Genomic DNA, 8,133 nt, shown 5'->3' with positions numbered 1-8,133 from the left:
GTTGGCCAAAATAAAATGTACAACAGCTTTCACCAAAATTATTGAAAACAAGTCATACTTTAATTAGATAAAAAAAGCTACAAGACAGAAATATGAACTACTTATATTTTTTTAAGTCTTATCTATACTATACTTAAAGCACCAGTTTCAACGGTCGTCCTACATCACATTTTTATAGATAACCCCTTATATCTATTTTAAAATTAACCCGCACTCCAACGCACGTCACCCTGATCGCCCCTCCTGCCTCTTTCTCTCATCTCCTGTCTTCGCCTCCACGCCGCACCGCAGACAAGATTGCCCTCATCGCTGACTCTGAACCACGTTGCCACAGCCACATCTACTAGCTCTCCCCAATCCGAACCGAAGCCACACACCCACACCATATCTGCACCAGCCATCCTCGTGATCTCTCTGTCTCCCATCGCCAGCCGCCACCGCGCCCTCCTCCCACCGGATTTAGAGGCGATTCATGGGAGTGGTGCGCAGGCTGCTACTGCGGTATCAATGGAGGCTGACTGCCATGGAGGATCTGAGCATCGAGGCGAAGGAGGCCGCGGTACGCATACCCCATCCTCCGTGTGGCGGCCTCCCTCCGAGCACCCACCCGCCCCACCCCCTTTCTTCTCCCTCCATCGCGTCGTCATCATACTACAGAAAGTACAAGGGTACGTTTCAATTGAACCAAAAGGCTTATTTTGAGATAATATCTTCATGCACCATGTATGTTTATGCATTGGAAAAAACATAGAGGACATGTTGATGGTCTCCATGATGGAAGGACCACGCCGCACGGAGAAGCCCACCGGTGTCATCTTCCGCAAGGTCCGCTCGGTCGTCCATGTCCGTTCGTCCTCTTCCTGGGCGGTTGGCGCGTGATCTGGCGAGACCTCCCAATGGGTCAAAATCTATTTTGTGCTTGGCGATGTATTCCTTAAGGACCGCCATGCTCTTCTCCTTTGGCGCGGTCAGCTGCTTCGACAAAGGATACCATACTCATTGTTGATAGCAAATGATTGGGTTCCCTAAACCAGGTTTGCTTTTACTCTTGGATCAAGACTCACCTGGCTAGCCGAGTAGTCGTCCATCGCGTTTTGAAGGCAGACAGGAAGTTATGGTTAGCTGCAGGTTAAAGCGAATGAAATGAACCATCATCTGTAACAAGGTGCTATATCAATGACAAGCAGCAACAAAGCGTAACACACTAAAGGCAAGTTTTTTTAACAACCTTTGGTCTAATATTTGCCATTATAATAGCATATAGTTGTACTTGTAGAATATAAATAGCAGATACAAAACATAACAAAGCATACCTTTAGTATATCTTGAAACTATTTAGTGTATAAATAAAAGTACCAATTATTCAAAACATATATCAAAGTTTCATTCCAACATCTGGCTTGAATATGTAGACAAAATGATTTAAATAGACTAACCAATGATCAATGTTAGTGGTTCTACTTCAGCAATTGTAAAGGGATGCTTATTTTTTGGTCACGATGCGGTGTCGTGCTTTCAGCCGTGGAATTATGTTTAATGGAGTGGTCAAAATTTATGCCGCCATGTCAGTCCACTAGATCAGAAGCATCTGTGTCCTGCGGCAGCATGATGGGCTCACCTATAAACAAATGGATAAGCCTTCCCTGACCCAGAACAGAAGAGGTTCAATGGTTCGGCATATAACATTAGAAGTCGATTGTTTTTTCCTTTATTTTTTGGAGGGCAGATTCATATTTGGGCGTTTGGCACAGGCTTTGGCTCAAGTCTACGACATCTTAAACCATTTTGTTTGCAGTCATGCACGGAGAAGACAGAGGAATTGCACCCAACAAGCCCTTGATATCCAAGGTACTACTCACTCTATTGGACCAAACAACATGAATGCTAGCTTATTTAGAAGCTTTGATCACTCCCACTTATCTAATTCCTACTGTCATGCCTAATGCAGGACCACGAGCGTACCTAATTTGATTCTACAGACTGGGTCGATCTCTCTATGATTAACAAACACAATAAAAAAACTATATGTACTAATCGATTTATAATGTTTGTATGTACTAATCGATTTATAAGGCTTGTATATACTAATCGATTTTATAATGTAGCTGCTAGGAAAAATTCAGAACTGAAATAAAGGACACAACAATTTTTGCCACTTCAGCAACTTCATAGCATGTTTTCCAACAAGGATACAACTCCAAGAAGAACGATGTAATAATCGCTTGTATCCGCTATGATTATTGGGATTTTCTTGCTATTTGGTCTTGTTATCTGACTTGCATGGTGCTGTTGCAGGTTGGTCTGTTATGACCGGTCGCCACTACAGGCGCCGGGCAACAGCATAGGCATGCAGATAAGGATTATAAGATGATAATGATTAGAAGATTAAGGAGATAAGATTTGTTAGAGAGAAAAGAGGGAATTTATCTCATTAGATAAGGACAAGAAGGGAGTATAAATAATTGTAAGCACCACTCTATAGGGATTAAGCAGAAACAAGATTGTTCTGGCTTCCTAGAGGGAGCCGGGAGATTACTGTGACCTAGCCGCCCCTTTCCTCGCGTCTCTCATCTCGCGCGCGGTGAACACGGCGCCCCGCCGTTGTGCATCGCGCCTCAAACCCCGGCCACCAATCACCCACCACTACAACCTGAGATCGATCAGGGAATCCGCCCCGATTCCTATCATGGTCATTGTGGATGAGATGGACTATTTAATAACAAGAGATTGTGTTGTGCTACATGATCTTTTAATGCTTACAATTTGTTCTATCTCTAGATGCATATTCATAGGTGAAGTTTATTTTCTGTACTGTTTAATTTCTAAAAACTAGATGAACTATCTTGTTCGGTTAATTTTCTGTACTATTAAATTTCTGAAAACTGGAGTTTTTGCATGTACTAATTTCTATGTGATGGTTTCTATGTGTGCTATCTGCATGTCTCTTTAATTATCTCTATATATCTGGTTAGACGACAACCTTCTATCTATGAATTATATGTCATGTCTCTTTAATTATCTCTATATCAATGTCTACCTATGTGATATAAGATACCGTAGCAACGCGCGTGCACCTAATTAGTGAATTTGGAAGTGTGACTTTATAAAAACAAATGAGTTATATGTTCAAGATAATGTTAATAGTCATACTATTTAAAGTCCTTTTACTTTCTTATTTGGATGAGTCTTTTTTCACATATCTTCCTTCTTAATGTACCATTCATGGTTCTATTGATAGCTCAAGGTCGTGTGAATGTTGCCGCTGAGTACTACAAACAACAGGTAGAGATGTTAGAGGGTTTTAGTGAGATGGGCGCATTTACAGATCATGCTTTCCTACCTGTAATGTCCAAGGTATGTTATATATGGACTTTCTGTTTGAACATTAGGGAAGGTAACTTATGTGGATGTTAATAATCAAATTTTCTTCACTATATTTTTTCTTCTTTTTAATAGTGACGACATCAATAGATATCTGGCCACTTTATTGACCTGCAGGAAGAACACGAAAAAGTTATCAGGAGTGAACCATTAGCCATATGGTTGTCTAATATTGCAAATATGGTTCTCTTTGCTGCAAAAGTGTATGCTTTAGTAAGGAGTGGTTCACTTGCTATTATCGCATCAACTTTGGATTCTCTTCTAGACTTTTTGTCACGATATATCTTGTGGTTTACTGCCTTTTCAATGCAAACGCCAAATCCCTATAGAAACCCAATTGGAAAAAGCGTATGCAGCCGCTGGTGAGTTCTTTTTTGCCATAACCTGTACTTCCAAAAATGATGGTTGATGTTGACATCTAGATCTATTGTCCAGAATGTTTTGTACTCTTTTCTGCGAAAATGATTTACTTATCTTTTACGTAATCTGAATTATTGTCTCTGCATTTTGAATAGAATGAGCATTGCTTTCCATGTTTCTTTCTGAGGCAAACAATAAAGATCTGAATTGACAGGAAATCAATAAACTTACTCAACACTGTGTGCTCACTACTCAGTAATTCTTACTTACTGGAATATAAATTACCTGTCTATAAATACTAATTGTTGAGTTCATGATTGAAGTCATAGAACCATGGACCCTTTTTATCCAGTCACCTCTGTTTGAATTTTCTTTAAGTTAATGATGAACTTGTTATGACTTCCAATTTGACATTTGCTTTTGAGATGCGTTGTCACTTGTTGGGGCAACTTCCATGTGTCAAACTTTTGTTTGTCATGCCTTTTTTTCATATTCTTTTTTCTTTCAACTTTACTGGGATTTTCTAATAGATCGCCTCTTAGTTATATTGTTGATTTGTGATCCTTCCAAAACCATACTATCACCTAAAAATGATCAGTTCATCCAGCAATGTTTTGTTTGTCTATTTCTTGTCATGGTGCACTTATTAGAATTGTTGCCCACTTTTACTTTTTACATCTGATAATATGTTTAAGAAACTATTTTTACTTGATTCTTGACTTGTAGATACCTTTTTATTTCTGTATTGTATCCCACAAACTTTCCTGCTAGATATTCAGTTGATGTTTTGTACTTGTATATACCTTGTCCACATAAAACTTGTGTGATATACTTTTATGAAATTGATACATATGATAGGTTGTTTAATGTTTTAGAGAAATGCTCTTGATAACCATAGTTGGTCATATATTATAGTTCATCTACTTAAACATATTGTACCTTTTTTACATCTCTCATTTGAGTACAACTGTAGTATTTGTTCATAACATATTGTAGCTTAACCAGAACACTAAAGTTCAAATTCCTTACCTTTCAATGCTCAAGGTTTTTATGTCTTGTACAGTAAATGCGGCCATTTTTGTTTGGTTTGAGAAAAAAAGATTTTTTTGTTTTGTTTGAGGCAAATTCTCAACTGTGCTGCAGTGTAGTACTGTAGTGGCAACATTTTACTTCTGTCACGTTGCAGCAGGTGGCCCCAAAGATCTGAGCAGCAATTGTGATTTAGTGAATTAATGGTAACCCTGCAATAATAATATCTGTTTTATGACAACAACTATTGCTAAAGAATTAGATATTGATGAATATCGTATTGATATACTATCAAATTTTAGAAATATATTTCGTTTTTCAGAATTATTGTTGAATGCAAACAAAACAATGAGATATCTATATATGTAACACAATTTTTCGTCATACTTATTTGGTTCAGTTGTGCTCTACGTTTCAAAGCAGGGCTGTGATGATTGGTTGTTAAATGATGTAGGTTAAGACCATATAAACAGTTGTAATTAAATTCTTTGCTATATAGAAATCATAGCAACGCACGGGCACTTAAGAAACGGAGAGGGGGAGGCCGTTGTGGCTTTGTGAAGCGCTTCGTCCCGAGCGGGCGTGGGCGGGTATGGCACCACACGTATCAGCCGGCTCTGTTGTGGTATTTTAAAAAATATTTTAATTTAATCAATAACATTCTTAATTTCTTACGTACCCATTTTAACCTATATATCTATACTATATTAAAGCATCAGTTTCAACGGTCGTTCTGCGTCATATTTTTACAGATAATCCCTCACATCTATTTCAAATTAATACGCTGCACGTCTGTCTGCTCTGCGCAACCAACCTCCACGTTACAAAACACAACTCCATATATAGATGGCTAAACAGCGGTTCGGCACGGTCCTGACGCCCACGGGCCACAACTCTGGCCTAGGCATGGCGTGCCGGCCTGCTGACTGTATCAGGTCATTTGGTTAAATCAGTGTAAAATGTTAAAAAAGTAGTGAGGAGGTGGGGTTCGAACCCACACATTGATGGAAGAAGGGCGGAAGACACTGAGTGAAGCTATCTAAGCATTAGAACATCATGCTCAGATGTTTTTATTATTAAATATAAATTGTGTGTATATATATATATATATATATATATATATATATATATATATATATATATATATATATATATATATATATATATATATATATATATATATATATATATATATATATACGTTTTTTGTAAAATAAAAAATATACTCGTGTCGGGTCCGGCCAGCACTACCGGACAAGGCTACAACCCAAGCACGACACGATGTTCTTGGTTCTTGCAACCATTATGTCGTTTTTGAGACCACATTGGTGCAATGGACTCCATGGTGTTTGAGGTTGCTGAATTGGACGGAGCAACAATGATTTGTCACACTAACAGTAAAAGGAAAGGTTATTTATTGGTTTTAAACGTTAGTAATTGCTACGATGTACCATAATTTATATGGAGCGCGTTCAGTTTTTATTGATGCCTGACTTTAGTTGTCACTCCATATTTTTATCTATCTTTTTTATAAGTTTGAGTTCATGTGACTTATTTTAGAATCTTGAGCTCACAAAATTTCTCTTATTTAGTCTCTGTACCGTGAAATTATGTCATTCTATAATCTCTGTTTGTTCAATCAGTCGTTGTGAACTCTCTTCTAATCGATCACTTCATTGGCCGTGTTTAACAAGACATATTGAATGGAGTAAACAATAACATCAGTTAGTCAAATTAAAAAAAATATTATATAGAGAACGGAAACAATCAATAAAAAATCTTGAGTATGCTTTAATCTCATTCAATAATGCTGATGAATAGAGTATGTCTTTTATGATTAGACAGAGCTTGCAACAGATAAGCGTATCGGAAGAATTCACTGAAATTCGCTGAATCAACTTTGAAATTCAGTAAGAAAAAAAAAGGGACAAGCTCAGATACGCTTATGTCTTCAAAGGTTCAGAAGAAAGCACCGGACCCACCAGTGCTACTGCTTTTCGTCACAGCTTGCTACATGTCGTTGCGTTCAGAGTAATCTTTATATCATCAGCTAGTCCTTGCTCTCTGGGCTGTTTGGTACTCGTATTGCTAGCGACTGTGGCGGAGGCGTAGACGCGTAGTGATACTGTGCCGCATGACCGCATGGGCTCGTGCAGGAACCTCAGTTCTGTCTATACGCATATTGAGCCATTTGTGGAGCGTTTCATGGGCCATGTTTTCGTGTGGTGGGCTAAATTTAAGCAACAAGTCCACAAAGCATCAGCTCAACCCGAGATGGCTACGAACCTGAGAGTTTTCGTTCACCTGACCTGACGGTGGTAGCGGTAATTGCGTAGTGCAGTGGTAGCCCAGCTAGGGATGATTGAGAATTGCAGAGGCTGGGCGCGGACCGACACATACGGTGAGTCGGTGATACGGGATCTGGTTTCCGCAGCAAATTCAGGCGAGCGGCACGCGGCAGCACCAGCGAATCATCCCAGGGTTCATCTGCGGCGGCATAGTCCATTCTCGCAACACAACTGTGACAAGGTCTCATCATCTAACTAAGAAACTCATAATACGAGAAATAATTCACTTTGCCAACCAATAAAATAAATGATAATACAAGGAATATGTTGTATTCAAAATCTCCAAGTCAAGAACAATTGTTCTAAACACAATAGGTTCCTTAGAACTAAGATAACCGAAGCACTATAAACGAACTATTATGCATACCATCTTTTTATTAAAAAATGTTATATTTATATACGTAACAATAAAACTTATGTATCAAAATGCTGTATATGCAAATGCATAATAGCAAAGTGTTGAAGAAATAGGCATTTTTAGTTTTAATTTAATGTAGAAAATCACAGTGATGTATGTGACGTCATGTATGTGCATATGTGTATCACTACTCATATAAGCAGTAATTAACAATAAAATATGCACAAATACAAAGAATAGATTGTACCCTGCGGAGGGACCGAAGCTCAAGGCATCAGTGGCTTCATTCACACGAGACATCACGTGTGTATGTTCGATGTACTCGTACGCAGTCGACGTAGGCAGATGTAAGCAGTGCAGTCCCACGAACAGTCGTAACAAGAAGCACTCTCCCCTCCTCGTATATATACACGTGCAGAGGGAGACCAACGGACAGTACGACCGCCATTAGAGCTACCATTAGTAGCAGTAATGGACGGTCATCACTCTAGGCAAAATGTGCAACCGTTAGGGAGGAATATTCGGACCAAGGTTTGATCTACCACGGCCCAGCTGTGAGCGCGCGCGTGTGGTAGTCCTTCATCATTTTCTCAGCTTCTCGATAGATGCACCAATGATCCACCTATTTAAGTTGGGTGAATTGTTACTTCAACTTCC

At 39.0% G+C, this 8,133-nt stretch overlaps 1 long non-coding RNA gene across 6 annotated transcripts; it reads left to right on the top strand.

Annotated features, from left to right (window-relative positions):
* Positions 1 to 240: 240 nt before the first annotated feature.
* On the top strand, positions 241 to 5,158 carry LOC100383655 (uncharacterized). 6 transcript variants are annotated; one of them, XR_004849609.1, is made up of 6 exons: positions 241 to 668; positions 752 to 1,848; positions 1,949 to 2,027; positions 2,106 to 2,211; positions 2,296 to 3,354; positions 3,457 to 5,158. It is a non-coding gene; the product is annotated as an uncharacterized lncRNA (long non-coding RNA). The 6 variants fall into 6 exon arrangements; XR_002262450.2 differs by having other exon boundaries at positions 243 to 668; positions 1,949 to 2,211; XR_553545.4 differs by having other exon boundaries at positions 246 to 668; positions 752 to 1,034; positions 1,129 to 1,848; positions 1,949 to 2,211; positions 2,296 to 5,156.
* Positions 5,159 to 8,133: the final 2,975 nt, after the last annotated feature.

The sequence above is a fragment of the Zea mays genome, chromosome 5 (assembly GCF_902167145.1).
Source record: "Zea mays cultivar B73 chromosome 5, Zm-B73-REFERENCE-NAM-5.0, whole genome shotgun sequence".
Classification (NCBI taxonomy): domain Eukaryota; kingdom Viridiplantae; phylum Streptophyta; class Magnoliopsida; order Poales; family Poaceae; genus Zea; species Zea mays.
This window is presented reverse-complemented; position numbering and strand designations above follow the sequence as displayed.